This window comes from Spinacia oleracea, chromosome 3, assembly GCF_020520425.1.
Source record: "Spinacia oleracea cultivar Varoflay chromosome 3, BTI_SOV_V1, whole genome shotgun sequence".
Taxonomy (NCBI): domain Eukaryota; kingdom Viridiplantae; phylum Streptophyta; class Magnoliopsida; order Caryophyllales; family Amaranthaceae; genus Spinacia; species Spinacia oleracea.
Genome location: NC_079489.1, coordinates 48,250,965 through 48,273,986, shown reverse-complemented (window position 1 = coordinate 48,273,986; position 23,022 = coordinate 48,250,965).

Below are 23,022 nucleotides of genomic sequence, written 5' to 3'. Positions count from 1 at the left end.
ATTTGTATCTTCCTTGTTTAGATCCTGTAGATATGCATAACCAGATTTAACTATGTAATTACCTGATTTATATCGTGGCCAAATTAATCATCTTCTCGCGTCCTAGGTAACTCTGTTGATAAAATAGCACGAGCATCGGTGCTTTCAAAATTCTCCCATCCGCATCCCATTGAAAAGTGTCTTGGTTTATAAAAGCAGATACCTTCCAATTTTGAGCATCTCTCAAACAAACATGGGATGAGAAAATAGGAACCCGACCATTCATCCATTTGTCTCTACCTGTGAAAACAGTACCTCCATATCCAATTTTCCAAGCGCAACCCTGAAAAAGAGTGTTTTCTGCCTTTCGAATACCACGAAATCACCATGAGGTCCCAACCTTTATTTTAGTCGTTCTTCCTAGAGACATGGTGGAATCATCCAGTTACAAGAGGAGTTGTGGATTTCGATGCAACCTCCATGCATGTTTCATCAAAAAGCTGTATTGTAACTGGATATACCTCGAATGCCTAAGCCTCCCATCCCTTTAGGCAAGTGGAGTATTTCTTTTCGCACTCACTGCATTCCTTTCAATCCTTGCTTGGCCTAGAAGAAAGTAGCAATCATGGAATCTAATTTGTTTGCAATCCCTAATGGTATTTCCAAGCAGTTTAGCACATGAGACACCATTGAAACCACCACCAAGTTGATCAAAATTAGCTTTTGTTGTTGTGATAAGGGAATGACATTCCAGGATGTTAACAGTTTCGCAACTTTATCAATCAAGAAATTAAAATGAGTAGAACGTTTCCCCATGACGTCTATAGGGACACCCAAATGTGGATCAAACTGAGTTATTTATGGCATCCTTAAAATGTCCTTGTACCTATACCTTGATCCTTCGTGGATGTATTCGGGCAAAACTTCACAAAGGATTTATGTAAGTTCAATTGTTGCCCTGAAATGGCACAAAACCTAGCGAGAATATTTCTCATCTTTGAACAAGCATCGTCATTTACTTTGAAGAATATCATAGCGCCGTCTACAAAAACATAGATGAGAAATACAAGGGCCACGACGAGCTGGTTGAATTCCTTGAAAGAATTTTAACTCCCTGCCTAATGTTAGCATCCTACCTAGTATGTCCATGCAGAAGAGAAACAAAAAGGGAGAGAGTGGGTCCCCTTGCCTGAGGCCACACTGAGGGCGAAACGGAGAAGAAGCTTCCCATTTAGAAGGACCTTGAAAGAGGTTGTTGAGATGCATTGATGGATTAACGAAATCCACCTTGAAGAGAAACCATAGGCCCTTAAAACCTTTAAAAGAAAATCCCAGTGCACACGATCATAAGCTTTACTCATGTCAACCTTGACTGCTGCTAAGTTCGGTCCTGTCGATTTTCTCCCATTAATGATCGATAATAACTCATGGCTAATAAGAACATTGTCTGACATATATCTCTCAGGGATGAACTCATGTTGTTCATCTTGGTTAACCAAACACCTTGAAGCACATTTATAAACAGTATTGCAAGGCTTATAGGTCGCAAATGGCCAACCTCTTCTGGATTTTGAAGTTTTGGTATCATTATCAAAAATGTTTGGTTCCATTATTTCAACATATGACCCGTGTTAAAAAGTGTTGAACACTTTGAATCACCGATTTCCCTACAATTTCCCAATTGCGCTTGAAAAATTCCACTGACATTCCATCTGGCCCGGGAGATTTAGAACCTTTCATTGCGAACCTAGATAGCCTTATTTCTGAACCTGAAAAGGGTCTCAGCGGCGCTTCTATTTGTAAAGTTGAAAGTTGAGGAACATTAATTTACCTTGAACATTATCCAGATCAACATTCTGGATTAAAGGAGCATCGGAATGAAACACTTTTTTCAGATTGGAAACCACAACATTTTCCACTTCTTCTTGGCCTTCTGCAAACCGAGAATCTGCAATTCTAAGCCTACGAATAACATTCGTAGATTGTCTTTTTTTAACTCTAGCAAACAAAATCTTCGATGGACAATCACCCTTTGCAATCCACCTCTCCTTCATTCTTTGAGACCAATATTGAAATTGTAAATTGGCACTGCATCGAGCATCCTCCACCTGGGCAATGTAGGTATTTCCCGATTCAAATTTGAAACTCTATTTCCTACATCAACAAGGGGACCAAAAATTGCTGCCAATTAATGCCCCAACAACGTTTATGCTCTAAACACCATTTCCTAATCCGATCTTTGGCCATCCTGATCTTTCTTGACAATGAGTACATAGAGGAACCAGCTATGGACAAATTCCAAACTTCCTCCACAATTTTTGAGACTTTTGAAAAAGATAGACACCAATTCTCGATTTGATAAGGTCGATTCTTTTTTAAAACCAAAGAATCTGTTTCAAAGACAATAGCTGCATGACCTGAGACTAGGTTTGGTTGATTAATCATCCTACTGTCAAGGAACTTTAAAAACCAATCATTTGTCATGTAAGCCCTATCTAATATTTCCAAAATGAGGCCTTGGTCTTCTCTCTTATTGGTCCAGGTAAAAGGCGGTCTCAAAAATGGAACTTCAATAAGACTAGACGCTAAACGCCACCGAATAAATTCATCCCACCCTCTAATGATTGAAGACCCCGCTAGTTTTTTCTGAATAGTGTTCTAATTGATTAAAATCACCAATTGCAAGACAAGTAGGGTAAAGAGTCAATAAAAACAAAATTTAATCCCAGACATGTACCCGGTCCTCAACTGAAGGTGCTCCGTAAACAAACATTACCTGTAACACCCTAATAATTCCTTGCTTTTATAAAACTATTTTCCAACTTAAAATAAAGGAATTACTAAAGCATTACCGCCACCGTGATAACGGTTAAGGCTATTACCAAAATTACGCAGCGGAATTAAATGTCAACTAACTTTTAAAAACCAAAATAAATAAAATATCGAGGCCTCCTACAATTTGGAACCATAATGGCCCAAAACCCAAAGTATAAGTAATTCAAATATTTCAAACATAATTAAAATAAAGTTAAATAAAATAGTTTCAAGGAACGAAAACATGCAACTCTCTCAATCATCCCAAGCCACATGATTTCGATCGTACTTGATCTACCAACCTGCTATATTATTCTACTCCCCAACAATGCAAGTGCAAATGATGGATCATCATAGGGTCATTAGGGCAAAGGCCATGACCGGAAACACACAAAGCACGTAGTCAGCAAAAGCTGAGTACTTACAAGCATAGAGTAATGAAACTAAGCATGCATCACTCACTAAATAATAATCAACATGCAAAAGCCATATAATAACAAATCAAACAATCATGAGATACAAGACTCGACTCTTGACTCACAATTTAATTAGAATAAGTTTCGAACGGGCCAAAAGAATAATCCACAAAGGGAAAAAGGTGATGGGAGCCAACCAAAAACCAAATATAATAATAAAATCGGGCCATACCGAGTGTCGGGCCATACCGACGGAATTCCTGCGCATAATATAAATGAAACAACGTCTTGTATCATTAGTAGGAGTACGAGCTTTCCGGCAAGACTCCCCCCATTGTTCATACTCAAGGTATATACGTTCCAAGAGTTTTGAAGCTTGTTCCGGTTGCACTTTACGTTTATTAATATTTTAATAAAGGCGAACTCAAGACTCGACAACATGCACACATACAATTAATAAACGACAACCAAAACAATCTTATTTTAATGCTTTAAGACTTGTGATCAACCAAGCAAGACACTTGTGATATTACTACCATGTTCCTCCTCACCAAAGTGAGATTCCACATCATGCACATTAACATGAGGGTTGTGCCCTTGCACGACAAATCCTAATTCATTTCATACATAATATTCCCAACTGAACCCTACATGTGCGGTGGCTTACGTGAGCTAACCCTTCACATGTGGTAAAATAAATAGTACAACGAGGTACAAATAAATGGCTCAAAGTATGCTAGACATCCCGTACAATAGCATACAAATAATTAATCCATCCCTTGCATGTGAATTGAACCATACATGCATAAATATTGAACAACATGATTGACAATGAAATCCATACTCATAATAATTTCAACATGCTTGTTCAACAATTAATTCAATAAATCCAACATCACAAAACACATGCTCGTTCACCAAAATAAACATGATTTCACATAATGTAATTCACATCATCAACAATCATGTAATGTCATTGACAAAAAGGTGTGGTCGCCCTAGACTTGTACGTACCTTGAATACCTAAGCGTAGGGGCCACTTTGCAATAACGAGCACTCAACTAGAAATCACCTCCTATCATCAAAATAATGAAACTTAAATTATTTCCATGTTCATTAAATTTCCAGCAACTTTATAAAAATTAAAACTTCCTTTAGACTTTAGAATTCAATCGTTTTTCAATAATAAAGTCGTCTCAATCTGCAAAATCAATCCCTATTACAAAAACATACTTTTTCCGCCTTTAAAATCAATAAAAATCGACACTTTAAACCTTTATTCGAATATGAAAATATAATTGATTATCATAATTAAAATCATCACCTAATTATGCTAATCAATTGACTCATTAGGTCTAGGTTAAAACCCTAACTTGAAAATCCCAATAATATTAGTTTAGTATCATAAAAATCCATGCTTTATTAAATAAACAAATCTGAAAATTCATCCTTTAATAATTAAAACAAACCTAATGAATCACAACACACAAATCCTCAAACCACGGTATTCATAACCGGTTCCCAGCATTTTAATTACTCAAAACTATTAATATAACAATTTAAAATACGGAATTTAAATAGAATAGGTAAGGAAGAAGAGAATTATACCAATCCGGCCTATAGCACGGAACAACCACGAATTAATTGTGATTGGGCGAAAAAGAAATCGAATACGAACACACACACACACACAAACGTGCGTGTGCGCAGCAAGGGCGACGAGCGCGAGCGAGAAGAGGGGGCACATCAGGGTCGCGCGCGCGCGGGCTGGGCGCAACGCGAGGGAGAGAGCGAGTGAGCGAGAGGGGGTGCTCGGCGCTGTGAGCGAGGGAAGGCGAGGGCACAGCGCACTTGGCGCGAGGGAGTGGGCGATAGGATGCGAGGCACGCAGCAGCGTGCAGCACTGCTGGGCGCGGGACGAGAGAGGAAGAGAGGGAGTGTGCGAGAAACAAGGGGCGAGCAACAAGGGGCGAGCAACACACGAGCAGCACAGGAGGCACGACCGTGCTCGTGCTGTGCGTGCGGGCGGACCGAACCAAAGAGGAGAGAGAGAGGAGTGTTGGGCAAGAAATCAAAGAGGGGCTTTATGAATTTTTAGGGGTTTATTTAATGATGGGGAGTCTTATTTATAGGCTCCCTAATCCCTTGATGGGCTAGGCTTAGGATATTTGAGTTGGGCTTAGGAATTAAATGAATTGGGCTAGCTTAGGATTTAAATTAAACCGTTTGGATTGGGCTTGATTAATACAACAAACTGGACTTTTTATTTAAAACCCGAAGCTTTAAAAATCATTTGCAACTCATTTAATTTCCCGACTCAAGAATTAAATTCATTTCGTAATTAATTAAAATAATAACTATTCTAATTTATTAAAATACATTAAATACATTTAAATATTATTTAAATGCTAATAAATCGTAAAATTCTTTATAAATATAATAAAATATATTTATAAATATTATAAAAATACGAGGTATTACAGTCTACCCTCCTTAAAAGAAGTTTCGTCCCGAAACTTGGGTTCGGAAATCCAAAATTCAACTCAACTTGAGACTTTCTGAGACTTTTTAATACGTTCATTTACAAAAGTTTTAAGTTGCTGTACTCTTTACATGATTAAACAGGACAATAATAAGTGCAAATTCAATAGAAAGCACTAAAGTAAGTATAAAATAGGGGAAAACAAGGTAAAAAACGCGAAATTCTACCGCACTCTACCCCCCTTAAAAGACACGAGTTACGACCCCGTAACTCAACTAGCCTCGGGAAAAAGCTCGGGATATTTCTTTCTCATTTCGTCCTCCGCTTCCCAAGTGGCTTCCTCAGATTCTTAATTAGACCACAACACTTTGACAATTTTCACATCTTTAGTACGCGTACTACGCACTTTACTATCAAGGATTTTGACAGGTCTTTCCTCATAGGTTAGACTTTGGTCTAATTCTATGGTCTCCGGTTGCAACACATGCGATTTATTCGGGATATATTTCCTTAACTGAGATATGTGGAACACATTATGCACTCTATGCAAGTCCATAGGCAAGGCTAGTCTATAAGCTACCTTTCCGATTCTTTCTAAGATCTCATATGGGCCTATGTACTTAGGGCTTAACTTCCCTTTCTTCCCAAATCTCATGACAACTTTCATTGGTGACACTTTGAGCAACACTTTATCACCTAGGTTGAACTCTTCATCCCTACGTTTCAAGTCTGCATAACTCTTTTGGCGATCCTGCGCCGCTTGAATCTTTGATTGGATGGTTCGGATTTGGTTCATGGTGTCCTCTATCATTTGAGGTCCCAACACTACGGTTTCACTAATATCGTTCCAACAAAGTGGACTTCTACACTTTCGTCCATACAAAGCCTCAAATGGTGCCATTCCAATGCTAGCATGATAGCTATTGTTATAGGAAAACTCAATCAAATCTAGGCTATCTTCCCAACTTCCTTGGAAATCAATAACGCATGCCCGAAGAATGTCCTCCAGGGTTTGGATAGTCCTTTCAGTTTGGCCATCCGTGGCTGGGTGGAAGGCTGTACTCATTTTCAATGTCGTACCAAAGCTCTTCTGCACACTTTTCCAGAAATTCGAAAGAAACCTTGAATCTCTATCTGATACGATATCCTTAGGAACTCCATGTAACCTCACCACATTCTTAATGTAGGGTTTAGCAAGTTGTTCCATTTTCCAGGTTTCCTTCATTGGTATAAACACTGCTGACTTGGTCAACCTATATACCACAACCCAAATTGTATCATTCCCAGTCTTTGACTTAGGTAAACAAGTGACAAAGTCCATAGAAATACAGTCCCATTTCCAGCTTGGAATCTCTAAAGGCTGGACCTTCCCTTGAGGTCTCCTATGCTCAATTTTAACCTTCTAAAAAGTCAAACATCTAGCCACAAATTCAGCCACTTCGTTCTTCATCCTTGGCCACCAATAGACCTTTTTCAAGTCCTTATACAACTTGTCACCCCCTGGGTGCACAGAATATGGCGTATTATGCCCTTCTTTCATCAATCTCTCTTTCAGTTCTCCACACTTTTGAGGCACGCACCACCTGCCTTTGTACCTCAAGCTTCCATCATCATGGATTCGGAAATCTACCTCCTTACCTTGCGAAATCTTTTCCTTGATTCACTCCAACTTCACATCACCAGCTTGATTCTCTCTAATCTCATCAAATATTGACGGTTGGATGGTTAAGGCATTCATTATTCCCACAAGGCTTTCACCACTTACTATTTCGAGGTTCAAACGCTGCATGTCCTTACACAACTCGTTAGCAACTACTAACGCATTGACACTATGACTTGATTTCCTACTCAAGGCATCAGCAACTACATTGGCTTTTCCCTCATGGTACTGGATATCCAAATCATAGTACTTAATTAACTCCAACCACCTTCGTTGGCGCACATTCAAATCCTTCTGTGTGAAGATGTACTTTAAACTCTTGTGGTCCATAAATATCCTACACTTCACACCATACAGATAATGTTTCCATATCTTCAATGCAAATACTATAGCTGCTAGCTCTAAATCATGGGTAGGGTAATTGGATTCATATGGCTTCAATTGCCTTGATGCATACGCAATAACCTTCCCGTTTTGCATCAATACACACCCTAAACCATTCTTAGAGGCATCACTATACACATCGTATGCACCACTCTCATCTGGTAAGGTTAACACTGGCGCGGTTGTCAATCGCGTCTTTAAGGCTTGGAATGCTTCCTCACACTGGTCACTCCATTCAAACTTGGTTTCCTTCTTCATCAAGGTAGTCATGGGCTTGGCTATCGTAGAGAAGTCTTGCACAAAGCGTCTATAGTAGCCAGCTAATCCCAGAAAACTACGAATGTCAGTCACACTCTTGGGTGTAGGCCATTCACTGACAGCTTTGATCTTAGCAGGGTCGACTTCCACTCCTTCTTTTGACACAAAATGTCCCAAAAATGCAACTCTTTCTAACCAAAACTCACACTTTGAGAATTTGGCATATAACTGGTTATCTCTCAAGGTACTCAACACCAATCTCAAGTGTTCCGCGTGATCTTCTTCACACTTTGAATACACTAGGATGTCATCTATGAAAACCACTACAAACTTGTCCAAATAGGCATGGAATACACGGTTCATTAAGTCCATAAATATTGCAGGGGCATTGGTTAACCCAAAAGGCATAACAGTGAACTCATAATGTCCGTATCTAGTTCTGAATGCGGTCTTTGGTATGTCGTGGTCAGTGATCCTCAATTGATGATAACCCGAACGCAAATCGATCTTTGAAAAGATTCCTGCTCCTTTTAGTTGGTCAAATAGGTCTTCTATCCTAGGTAATGGATATTTGTTCTTGATTGTGACCTTATTGAGCTCCCGGTAGTCTATACAGAGCCTCATACTTCCATCCTTTTTCTTCACAAACAACATTGGTGCTCCCCAAGGCGATGCACTTGGCCTAATATAACCTTTCTCCAATAGATCCTCTAGTTGGCCTTTTAACTCATTCATCTCTGCTGGAGCCATTCTATAAGGTGCTTTTGAAATAGGGGCGGTTCCAGGCACTAAATCTATGGTAAAGTCAATAGGTCGATTGGGAGGCATCCCCGGGATCTCTTCTGGAAATACATCAAGGAATTCATTGACTACTGCAATATCCTCAGGATGATCCTTGATCACATGCTCTAGGTTCCTCACATTACATAAGAAGGCTGGGTTCCCTTTACTGACTAGCTTCACGAGTTCCATTTCCGTGATGATTCCTATGTTCTTAGGCTTACCAAAACGACGATATGACACTACTTTGCCTAGGCTAGACCTCAAGTGAACCTTCTGCTTCTCACAGTCTATTTTGGCTTTGAACTTGGCCAACCAATCCATTCCTAGAATTACATCTAGCTCTCCTAACTCGAATTCGATTAGGTTTGATAAGAATACGGTCTTGGCTATGGCCATAGGCACATCTCTATGGATTTTGGTACACTTCACTATACTACCAGTAGGTATGACTATAGGTACTTAAATCGATTCAGGCTCTTTCAACCCTAATTTCCCCAAAGCATCTACTGATATAAAAGAATAAGTCGCACCAGAATCAAATAGAACTTTAACTGAAACGGAATTAATAGAAAAAGTACCCGCTATGACGTCAGAGGAAGTCTCCGCTTCTTGCCTAGATATCACATTCAACTTTCCTTGGGCAACTCCTTTGTTATAGCCACCTCCATTGGTGTTCCCATTGTTGTTTCGATTCCCATTCTGCTGTTGGTTCCCTCCAGGCTTTCCATGGTTCTGGTGATTGCCATTGCTATTGCCATTGTTACCACTTTGGTAGTTCCTTTGATTTCCACCTCCATTTCCCCCCATTCCGGTTCTGATTATTCCGGTTATTGCCTTGGTGGTTACCTTGGTTAGGCTTTCCATTCTTTGAATAGCATTCATACTCCCTATGGCCTAACTTCTGACAGAATCTACAAGTCACCAAGTTCCCATCACAATCCTTTCCAGGGTGATTCATGTTACAGCGCCTACATTCGTAGGTCCGTACTCCATTCCTTCCAAACTGATTTCCACCACCTTGGTTGTTGCGATTACCACCATTGTTAGCCCTAAACTGGAAATTCCCATTTCCTTTGTGCTTCTTAAAATTCCCCTGATTCTGATGGTTATTTCCTTGATTCGAGCTTCCACCATCCTTTCTCTTTTCAGCACTACCATTCTTCCTTTGATGTAGCCCATATAGGTGAGCAGCTTTTCCGTACAGGGTGTCTAATGAGGTAAAGGTCTCTCCAGACAACAACAGCTGTAAGTCCATGGTCAAACCATTCTCAAATCTTTGAGCCCTGAGCTCTTCCGTTGCCACCACTTCAGGTGCAAACCTAGACAGCTCTATAAACTTAGAATAGTATTCCGTCACAGACAGATCTCCCATTTTGAGTTCAATGAACTCTTGCGCCTTTTGCTTCTTCAGGTAGGGTGGGTAAAACTTGTTCCTTAGTGCAGTTTTGAATGCTTCCCATCCAAAGTTAGGTGTGGCTCTAAGGGTATTTTCACATCGTTGCCACCACAGATCAGGTTCACCTCTCAGGTAGTACACAACACTATTCACCCTAAGGTTTTCGGGGTAATTCACAGCTACAATAAGTTTATCAAACTCTCTCAACCAGTTCTCCAACACACTTGGTTCAATCTCTCCGCTATAGAGTGGAGGCTTGCTTTGAGCTATTTTCTTAAACATTTCCCCAGCCGGGTCATGCATTGGGTTTGCTCTGGTTTGAGCTAGGTCACGAACTACCTCAGCTAGTTGTCTAACCACTTCAGAAATCTCTTGGCTAGCCATATCCCTTCTCCTGAATAAATAAAAAGGCTAGCTTTAATATTGGTTGGACACGACATTACTAAGGTACTGGTTCTACAACGAACCTACTCACAACAAGAACACACACTTAGGCGCCACCTAGGGGAAGAGTTGGCGCCACTTTCAGGCCTTCTCACCCCACTATTCGATGCAAGTAAATCTAGATGGTTGCTACTAAACCACCTTGCACATAAAAATTTCATTGAAGAAATAACAAATAATCCCTTTGCGATACCCACACGACTTAGAATTGAGAATTAAACTTAAAGGATAACGAAAAGGAAATTCTCTTCTTTTATTAAAACTCCAATGAATAAGTCTTACATCCACTAATGCCATAACATTGATTCTCCAACTATAATAGACTAAAACCATAAATAGTAGCTTTGCCACTTTATTACTTCAACGAAAAGAAAGAACCAAAAGAAATAAAACTAAGGATTACATTTTTCTAGAGACTAACGTCATCACGACGATCATTTCTTTCCTTGTATTGCTCTGGACTAAAGTCTTGATCATTAGGATCATCCAAGTCTTCTTCCGGATCCGAGTCTTCATCCATAGCCTCATCATTTTGCTGTGGCTCACTATCAACCACATTATTCTCTTCAAGCTCATCCTCAGATCCACTGGATATCTCAATGGTTGGTTCAGGAACTATAGGGTTAGGATTCTCAATCTCTACCATATCATCATCACTATCCTCCTCAACGTCACTAGCTTGCTCATCATGGATCATATCATCCTCACCATCACTTTCTATTCCTCCATAGCCCATACCTAGACCCGCAGAATACTTTCCATCCTCATAGCTAATTTCCGCAACCTCTAGTATAGTAGCAAGAACCTCAGAATCATACTTCCACCTACCATCACTAGTCCCATATTTGTACCAATTAGGGGTACCATCACCATAATGCATGTCACTGAACCTATTCTTGAGGTCTATGTAAGGGTTCTTATGGGGTAAACAATGTATAATCATACTAGCCATCATATCTTTGTGCCTAAGGTGGGGCATGTTCTTGGTCGAAGCCAAATAGTCACAAGCAAACACGATCTTCTGAATATACGTGCGAGGAGTCTCATTATCCATCTTCTCTAAGTATCCTAAACTGGTGAACTTAGAAGGTAGCATCCTTAATTCCTGAAAATTCACAACTCAAAAGTCTTACTAACGCGTTTCCATAGAAATTCCAACCCCAAAAGGATACAATAAATAGTTCGTGGAGCCATACAATTTCAATGCACAAATATATGCTCAACATGAAATATGATGCAATTAATCACATAAAGCAAGATAAAACATGGTTAAAACATATACATGGCACTTAATAATCACATTGTCACATTGCATTCTTAGACTAATATGCCCTTCTTAGTCTACCCATTTCTCACTTGAAAATAATATTAATTTTCGAAATTAATTAAGAAATAACTCCTAACTTAGTTGAAATTATTTAAATTAAAATCGAAAATTAATAAAAATTATCGATTAATTAAATAAATAAATGAATAATTTTCGGATAAAAAAATAAAAGAAATCCGAAAAATTTAAAATATAAATTCGAAAGAAAAAAAAATATTCGAATAAAATAAATAGAATAATAAATAATTAAAATAATTCGGATAATTAAATAAATTAATTTCCGAAATTAAGAAATAAATTCGAATTTAATTCGAAATTTTCGAATAAATAAAAAAAATAGATTCGGAAAGATTAATTAAATTAAATAATAATCCAAACTTTTCAACTTATTTCAAACGACCCAAAATAATTGGTATTTGACCTTTAAAATATTGAGTACTCAAAATAATACGTTTTAACTTTAGGAAAAGTAATTTTCGAAAATCCTAAAGTTCCGCAATCGTAGTTTAAGGATTTACCACTTTGCACTATTAATTAATGCAAAGCAACTCTCAAACTAGAGCTCTGCAAATACCACTTTGTAACACCCTAATAATTCCTTGCTTTTATAAAACTATTTTCCAACTTAAAATAAAGGAATTACTAAAGCATTACCGCCACCGTGATAACGGTTAAGGCTATTACCAAAATTACGCAGCGGAATTAAATGTCAACTAACTTTTAAAAACCAAAATAAATAAAATATCGAGGCCTCCTACAATTTGGAACCATAATGGCCCAAAACCCAAAGTATAAGTAATTCAAATATTTCAAACATAATTAAAATAAAGTTAAATAAAATAGTTTCAAGGAACGAAAACATGCAACTCTCTCAATCATCCCAAGCCACATGATTTCGATCGTACTTGATCTACCAACCTGCTATATTATTCTACTCCCCAACAATGCAAGTGCAAATGATGGATCATCATAGGGTCATTAGGGCAAAGGCCATGACCGGAAACACACAAAGCACGTAGTCAGCAAAAGCTGAGTACTTACAAGCATAGAGTAATGAAACTAAGCATGCATCACTCACTAAATAATAATCAACATGCAAAAGCCATATAATAACAAATCAAACAATCATGAGATACAAGACTCGACTCTTGACTCACAATTTAATTAGAATAAGTTTCGAACGGGCCAAAAGAATAATCCACAAAGGGAAAAAGGTGATGGGAGCCAACCAAACACCAAATATAATAATAAAATCGGGCCATACCGAGTGTCGGGCCATACCGACGGAATTCCTGCGCATAATATAAATGAAACAACGTCTTGTATCATTAGTAGGAGTACGAGCTTTCCGGCAAGACTCCCCCCATTGTTCATACTCAAGGTATATACGTTCCAAGAGTTTTGAAGCTTGTTCCGGTTGCACTTTACGTTTATTAATATTTTAATAAAGGCGAACTCAAGACTCGACAACATGCACACATACAATTAATAAACGACAACCAAAACAATCTTATTTTAATGCTTTAAGACTTGTGATCAACCAAGCAAGACACTTGTGATATTACTACCATGTTCCTCCTCCCCAAAGTGAGATTCCACATCATGCACATTAACATGAGGGTTGTGCCCTTGCACGACAAATCCTAATTCATTTCATACATAATATTCCCAACTGAACCCTACATGTGCGGTGGCTTACGTGAGCTAACCCTTCACATGTGGTAAAATAAATAGTACAACGAGGTACAAATAAATGGTTCAAAGTATGCTAGACATCCCGTACAATAGCATACAAATAATTAATCCATCCCTTGCATGTGAATTGAACCATACATGCATAAATATTGAACAACATGATTGACAATGAAATCCATACTCATAATAATTTCAACATGCTTGTTCAACAATTAATTCAATAAATCCAACATCACAAAACACATGCTCGTTCACCAAAATAAACATGATTTCACATAATGTAATTCACATCATCAACAATCATGTAATGTCATTGACAAAAAGATGTGGTCGCCCTAGACTTGTACGTACCTTGAATACCTAAGCGTAGGGGCCACTTTGCAATAGCGAGCACTCAACTAGAAATCACCTCCTATCATCAAAATAATGAAACTTAAATTATTTCCATGTTCATTAAATTTCCAGAAACTTTATAAAAATTAAAACTTCCTTTAGACTTTAGAATTCAATCGTTTTTTAATAATAAAGTCGTCTCAATTTGCAAAATCAATCCCTAGTACAAAAACATACTTTTTCCGCCTTTAAAATCAATAAAAATCGACACTTTAAACCTTTATTCGAATCTAAAAATATAATTGATTATCATAATTAAAATCATCACCTAATTATGCTAATCAATTGACTCATTAGGTCTAGGTTAAAACCCTAACTTGAAAATCCCAATAATACTAGTTTAATATCATAAAAATCCATGCTTTATTAAATAAACAAATCTGAAAATTCATCCTTTAATAATTAAAACAAACCTAATGAATCACAACACACAAATCCTCAAACCACGGTATTCATAACCGGTTCCCAGCATTTTAATTACTCAAAACAATATTAATATAACAATTTAAAATACGGAATTTAAATAGAATAGGTAAGGAAGAAGAGAATTATACCAATCCGGCCTATAGCACGGAACAACCACGAATTAATTGTGATTGGGCGAAAAAGAAATCGAATACGAACACACACACACACACACACACACAAACGTGCGTGTGCGCAGCAAGGGCGACGAGCGCGAGCGAGGAGAGGGGCACAGCAGGGTCGCGCGCGCGGGCTGGGCGCAGCGCGAGGGAGAGAGCGAGTGAGCGAGAGGGGGTGCTCGGCGCTGTGCGCGAGGGAAGGCGAGGGCACAGCGCGCTTGGCGCGAGGGAGCGGGCGAGAGGATGCGAGGCACGCAACAGCGTGCAGCACTGCTGGGCGCGGGACGAGAGAGGAAGAGAGGGAGTGTGCGAGCAACAAGGGGCGAGCAACAAGGGGCGAGCAACACACGAGCAGCACACGAGGCACGACCGTGCTCGTGCTGTGCGTGCGGGCGGACCGAACCAAAGAGGAGAGAGAGAGGAGTGTTGGGCAAGAAATCAAAGAGGGGCTTTATGAATTTTTAGGAGTTTATTTAATGACGGGCAGTCTTATTTATAGGCTCCCTAATCCCTTGATGGGCTAGGCTTAGGATATTTGAGTTGGGCTTAGGAATTAAATGAATTGGGCTAGCTTAGGATTTAAATTAAACCGTTTGGATTGGGCTTGATTAATACAACGAACTGGACTTTTTATTTAAAACTCGAAACTTTAAAAATCATTTGCAACTCATTTAATTTCCCGACTCAAGAATTAAATTCGTTTCGTAATTAATTAAAATAATAACTATTCTAATTAATTAAAATACATTAAATACATTTAAATATTATTTAAATGCTAATAAATCGTAAAATGCTTTATAAATATAATAAAATATTTTTATAAATATTATAAAAATACGAGGTATTACATTACCTCCCATTCATTTCCAAAAGAGATTTTGATTTTACAAAGTACGACATTTTGTGAAGAGAAAACATAAAGTACCTCAAAAGGACACCACCCTTAAACCACTAAACCACCTTTAGAACCTATAGAATTAGAACCACAAACAAAAGAGGGATTACACCCTTTAGCTAACCTATGTACATGATCTACAGAAGATTTTGTTTCAGAAAGGAAAATAAACATTGGCGCAAAAGTTTTAAATAACCGGACCAAGTAAGGAGAAACCAGGGAATTTTGGTCGTTAGTTCCCTGAAAATTCCAAGAAATTATTTTCATAATAAGCTTGGGGGCTGTGAAGGGCCAACCGCCAAACCATGAGAGTTAATGAAAAGAAGGGAAAGAGAACTTTCCTCTTTCTCTCGGGCAGCTGCTGAAAGTTGTTTGTTTGCATGAGAAATAGTATTACCACCCACCAAACCTCTAGCCTTTTTTTTCCTTAGGATACATTGACATTGTTATTTTCCTCTTGCCTCGATTTTCCATCTGCATTGACGAGTCTTGTGCAGCCACAACACCTGAATCCAACGAGCTTGTATAGTGACCTTTTTTGTGAACAAAAACCTCTTCCTTCCTTCGAACCCTAATATCAAAACCTCATTTATCTTGAAGCCACTGCTTATATAATTTTCGCCTTTTTTGTGTCCAAGTTGAACCCACGAAATTAAAGAAGCCATGTTGATCATAAGACCTCGAATGGCCTAGCATACCAGAACCTTTCCTTTTCTTCACAACAAACTCATTAAACCCTGCATCCTGCACCATCATGTTACCTAATGGAACATCAACATATATTCCATTAATATCAGAGTTTGAGGAAATTCCCATAACATTGTAGCCTTTCTCCTGTTGCAAAGAAGAAGAACCATACAAAGCAAAAGGTTGTCTATGAATAAGAATGTACTTCCCATCCCTAAATAGTTTATCACTAACTATAATTGGAGCTGTTATTCGAAAAGCTTTTAAATTTACCAAGCCTTGAGTAGATGGGTAATAGGGCGCATATAGATCACCTGGAAGGCCATGAGCAACCATTGTTGAACCATCCCTGCCCTCTATACTTGTTTTCCGAGATTGGTAGTCCTCTAGAGTATCTGGGTCAAACCGAACTTCATCAAAACCTTGTATTAAATCCTCGCCATTCTCATCATTCTCTGAAATTATGTCATTGGTGGAGCCATGAGAGAAACTATCCTCTATGTGATATTCTGGAGAGGATTCTTCTTTGTCTTCTACATCGTGATTAACATGATGGAGAAATTCATTATTACATTCTACATCATTCTCATTTACACCACTGTCCTCGCCCAAGAGCTAGCACATCTCCACTACCAGGTATTCCATTACTGAAATCTTCATCCCCATAACTCCTACCCTCATTATTAATATTCGTAGCCTTATATGAAGTATATCCACCATCATCACCACCATACCCGTCATTGTTATATCCCCTTTCATAATCCGTATTAAGCCCCAACATAAGAAGGTTATTCCTAAGATTACGGAAACGAAACCTATATGGGGTTCCTTGTATGAGATTTGAATACAAAGGGTATTCTTAGGTATCGTAAAGAATAGTTGAACTTGTTGTTCGATGACTTCTTATACAATTACTAATCCATCTTAAAACATCATAGTCAGAAATCAAGCAATTAACTGTATAATGGCCTACACAACCACACCGCTTACAAAATTTGTACACACCCTCTATAACACCCCGACTTTTTGGCTCCTTAATTATCGGTAATAAATCGTACTTTACTGATCATTAGCAGCAGAATTAGGCATAATTAATCCTGGGACCTGTGGGTATGGGCCCACAAATAAAATAATCCTCAAAAACATTCCTTAATAATACAATATTCCCAAAATAAATATATTTCAATATTCTCATAATAAAAAACTCAATAACAAGATTTTCATAATAAATAAACTCTCATCTCGATATCTCCATAATAAATTACCAACTCAAGCAATAACTCTTCTTTGTGCAACTTGAGCTCCTTAATCGTACCTGTGCATCATCATAAAAAAAAACCAGGAAAAACAAAGGAAAAATTCCAAAAATGAGTGGAAAACTCAGTAATATTACTCCAACCCAAACGGTTTTATTTTCAAAAATCATTTGGCACAATCAATCATTGGCATTTATTGTTCGGAAATAACTTAAATTCGTTATCTTGAAAACATGTGTCGGCAAAGAATCATTTCCTTTACAGCTCATTGGCAAGTACAGGCTTTGGCGGGACTTTTCTTACATCTTTTCAGGGGGGAACTGGTTCCCATTTATCTTTAACTTAACATGGCCTCCACCTGTAACTTGCCCATTTACTAGTTCAGTTCACTTTTCCATACAAAAGCAACATCGTATTTCTTTAAAATAACTTTATAAATATCATAATTATTCCCGAACAAGGTCTTTAACATCATAAAATAATAACATAACATATTATATAACAATGAACTCATAAACCTTAAATTATCCATCATATCATTTAGCACATAATTCATATAATCACATATTTCATATACGGGCATATAAACTTAAATGATAGGCATTAAATAATATAATACTTTTATACACGGACATATAAACATAATTGCTAGACATAAAAATTACATAACATATACGGACATATAAAGTAAAATGCTAGACATAATAATTACCTCGATCGTTTTTCCTTAATCTGTCATCCATAAGCTCAATACTAATAATAATCCTCCAAAATAAGTCTTCACTTGATAACTTTCGAAACTTGCTGGTAGAAGCCCAAACTTGTTTTCTCTTTAATTAAAACACGTGGCCCACTTCAATTAATACCCATTCTAGCACCTTGGTATTTTAACCATTTGGGAAACAAATCAAAGAAGCAGAAACACAAAATGAAACGAAGAAATGAACCAATAGAGAAGCAACAGTTCACGCAATAGTAGTAGTTCAGGCAAAAACAACAGCGAACGGTGACTCTGGCGATGGAAAGAACTTGGCGTCGGGTCGGGGTTAAGTGGTGGTTGGTTCGTCGGCAGAGGTGGTGGCTCGGCGGCGGTGTCGCGGTGGTGAAACAGAGGAGAGAGAAAATTGAACAATTCATGATTCGGATTTGAAATTTATGGGTTTTTAATTAGTGTTCTTATGGGTATTTGCAGTAGCAGAGAAAGCTTGTAATACTTGGCTATGGAAATCATAATTACGAAAATGGAGGAGAAAAGAAATGGTAAAATACCTGATTTGAATTAACAATAAGATGATTGCTGGATATGGGTTTTTGAGCTTGAAGATAACAAGTAATGCCTATGCTATTTCTATAATTTCTTTACAGGGAATAGTCATGGAAACATAGGATTTCATAAACATTTGGCAAGCAGGTTCAATGACACGCAAAGAGAATAGAAGTTGGTTTTGCTGGACTGATTTTAGGAAGAACACAAGTCAAAAGCTTGAATGGCAAAATCTCCATATTACACGTATGAAGAAATGACAGAGGAAGAAAAATTAGACTTTGGTCTCCTTAGGAAATAAGGGTGGAAATGGAATTTCCAACTAAAAAAAAAAATAGGAATCAGTTTTATCAAAATAAGATTAGGCTCAAATAATTGGTAATATGCCACATTAAAAAGAATAGGCATAATAAGATAATTGAAATAGCTCGGAAAAATTTAGGACGTAATTACGTTAGTAATAGTAATTTCAGAATAATAAAATATGCTTAAAAATACATGGTGTTAAACCCTCGTACCGAAAATGTAACCACTATGTTTCGCCGTACGGAAAACGAACAAAACAACCTGGAACAAGAGGTTTCGAAAGATCAATACGCATCTTAGCACGAAATTCTGGTCTCTCGGGCAAGCCATTTCCATCATAGTCAATAATTCTACATAACCAACATGAGATAGAGATTGGATAGTCCATTCCGGGTCAAGATGACTCAACGACAGTTCACAAACCCGAACCCACATCCGAGCAAAGTCGAAATTAATTTTGTCAAGCACTAATGAATTATTGATGAGCGACATTTATGTCGCTCTTAGCTTAGGATTTTAGTTCATTTTATTAGCTTTTTATTATTATTTTCGCATAGTTTTATCGTTTTTAGTTCGTTTGTTACATTTTTGCATTTATCGTTACATTCTCTCGTCTTGCGTATATTCTAGCCGTTTTCTCTCTAATTATGTCTTTTATGCTCAATTTGATAGCGTGGGGTCATTTGGAGTGTTAACGTGCTAAATAATGGCTTAGACGATGATTTAAATGGCTTTACGATTTGCGAAAATGTCAAACGAATTAAATATGTGATTTTCCGATTCAATAATGCGTTTTCCGATTTTAATAATGTCCTATACGATTTTGTTCTTTGTGCAGCGACGAAGCAAGGCATTAGCATATGAGCAGCCAGCACATACGCCATAGCATGGCACAACAGCATCACGAAGCAGCCATATGTGCAGCAACAACACAACAGTAGCGCGCAGCAAGAGGCAGTCTGTGCGAGGCGCATGAGCTTTCAGTGCAGGCGCACCACCTTTCTGTGCGAGCGCACGAAATGCCAGATTTGGATCAGGAACTCCTTGCTGTTTGGTGCGGACGCACGACCCATCTGTGCGGTCGCACGACACCTTTGCGGGCGCACACACCCTCTTGTGCGGTCGCACAGCTGGGCGCGGGCACTATAAATACGAAATCGCAGCTTCATTTCGACGAGTTAGTTTTACGTAGAATTAGTTTTAGTTTTCATTTTCAGATTTTAGAATTAGAATTCTAGAGAGAGAAATAGTTTAGGGCTTAGATTAGAGATTAGGATTAGGATTCTTAGCTTCAAATTCTTAAATTCTTAGTGAATTCAATCATCATTTTCAGATTTCTTTTTCTCTTTGCTTTGAGTTTTGTTCTTCATTTTGTTCTTCAAAGTTTGATGCAATTTCTTCATTTCAAGGTACAATTCTAATTCTTCTTTTGATTTTGTTCTTCAATTCTTTAATTACTTTGTTAATTTCGTTCTTGCTTAGATTTCATGCTTGAATTCTAGAATTAGTTTGATATTTTGAATTTGCTTGATTTTTCCCCAATTTTTGTGGTTTTAATTTTCTGAATTTTCTTGATTCAATTAGCTTAATTGTTGCAATTAGATTCATGATTAGGATTAATATTAGTTTAATGTTGATGTTAATCATGCTAATTGAGTAGTTTAGTCTAGAGGTTAGGGATGAAGCTTTGGGATTGAATTTGGAGAAGTTTTGGGGAAATTCATGATTGATGTTGTGATTAAAGGTGATTCGGTGCTAGGACATCCATGCCTAGTTGAGTAGTAGTCGCGAATGCTATTTGATTAGAATCTATTGGAATGCATGGTTAGGTTTGGTAAGAGATTGTGGGCCTAATTTGTGCATGTGGATAGTAGGGCCTATTATATGCTAGTTAGTTTAATCTAGGATTAGGCGAAAGCTCTTTTGTGGGTTAGACGCTTAGCGTTCCCTATCGGAGAGGTGGCGGGTTCGTCATTAGTTTCTATTCCCCTATGCATCAAGTCTTTGCATATTCATGATTGTTTGGACCTTGTGCTTCCTTTGATTCGATTTCCATAGCCGATTCCCGAATCCTCTAGAGTTTCCTTATTTGTTTGCATTTCTAGATTTCATTAGATTAGAATTCAAAAACTCAAATTCTATTCGAACTAGCTTGTGAACGCATAGATTGATAAGTCAAACATATCCATTCCTATGGGACGATCCCTATACTTGCCGCTATAGTCAATATAGCCGGTAGTTTAGGTGTTTTATAAATTTTGTTTGGTGAGGTGATTTTCTATTCAACGACGGATAAAACGCCCTATCAAAATGGCGCCGTTGCCGGGGAATGGCATCATTGTTTGATTTTTCTTTCTAGTTCTCTAGACTAGTTCATTTTTTTCATTTTCTTTTTCTTTGAAAACCAATAAAAATGACGTATTCTCTTGTTTCTCAAAATGATGAATCGACTACACTTGATGATCTTCTCTATCTCCATGATAAATTCTTAAGCTATTTGAAAGTTGAATCTACCCAATCATTGTGTGAGTTGCTTCTTTTCATGAAGTATCTTGAAATTCAAGAAGAGCAAATAATAGATTCTAGTTTGAATTTATTTGAGGACATGTCCCAACGAGTTGTAAAAGGCTTTTTGGGAATTTCTAACCTATTGCAAGAGTCTATTAAGGAAGTATCATGGAGAAGAGAAGAGTTTGAGGCTACATTGCCACCTATGATGCATGACATTGAGGAGTTGAGTATTGGAGAGTTTGTTCCTACTCGTTCCTCTTTGAGTGAGTGCATCGATGATGGTGATGAATATCTATTTGCTCCATTTTGCCTCGAAGTTCTTAAGTCGATTCAAATTGAGGAAAAGAGTGAATGTGCCAACCAAAAAGATTTTAAAGTGAATGAAGGATCTTATGTTGAGATTTCTTGTGCTCTATGTGATGTGAGCGAAGTTGTTTGTGAATCTTTTGTTCCCACCCCCTTCCCTCATTCCCCCTTCCGAAAGAAGAAACTCAACATTGATCCTTCATTTCCTATTTCTTTTCCCTTTTTGTCCAAACTCCCGCCGCTTGAGGATTCTTTTTCCTCTATTGATCCTAATGATTCTCCTTTACCAAAGGAGCAAAAAGAATGGAGTATTTCTTTTGTTTTTTATTTTTATTTTTCTTATTTTTGGTTCCCTACCCCTTGTAGGCATAGAGTTGCGCTTTACTTTGTGCTTGCATCTCATTTGACTCTTACCTACTTGTTACTATTGGATATGTTTGCCATTGCATATGACAAACTATTGCGATCGTTGTCGGGTATTTACTAGAGGTAAGAAGCGTCAAGCTAATGACGTAAAAAGAGCGCTTCTCGGGAGGCAACCCGTGGGTGTTGGCCACTTGGCCCATGTATACTAATTTTTCTTGATTTTTGAAGTTTTTTGTGGCTCAAGCTTTTCTTGATGTGGAAATCTTTGCATCCATCTTTTCCATGTCCGACTATTCTTTTGGTGAGTTCGTTCGTTATTACGGTTCTTTGCGGGACTTGCTCCCACGTCATCACCGGTAATATCCTTCTAACTCACATGCATTCTTTGGGTTGGGCATCTTTATTGCGGGGCATTGGTTGGATGGGTAGCTGTGCCCCTCCTAGTTTTGTTTTAGGCCTTGAGGATATGGCCTAATTCGAGCTTGGGGGGAGATTCTATTGTTTGCTACTTTGATCTCCGTGTGGTGGATTGCTTGATTTTGTGAATATTTTGGATTTTGTGCATATTTCTTGATTAGTTTCATTGATTTTGTGAATATTTTCTTTATTTTCATTTTCTTTTTCATTTCTTTTCATTTTCTTTATTTTATTTTTCATTTCTTTTCTTTCTTTTTCCTTTTCGATCTTTGTCAAGGCAAGTTTTTCTAGCTTTTTAGGCATTATTCTTAATTTGGGCAAATAAAATTGGAACTTGTAGGTTAGAATGCTTTTATTCCTAATTGGTAGATGTTTGCACGGTTTTCAATGTTTTGGGTC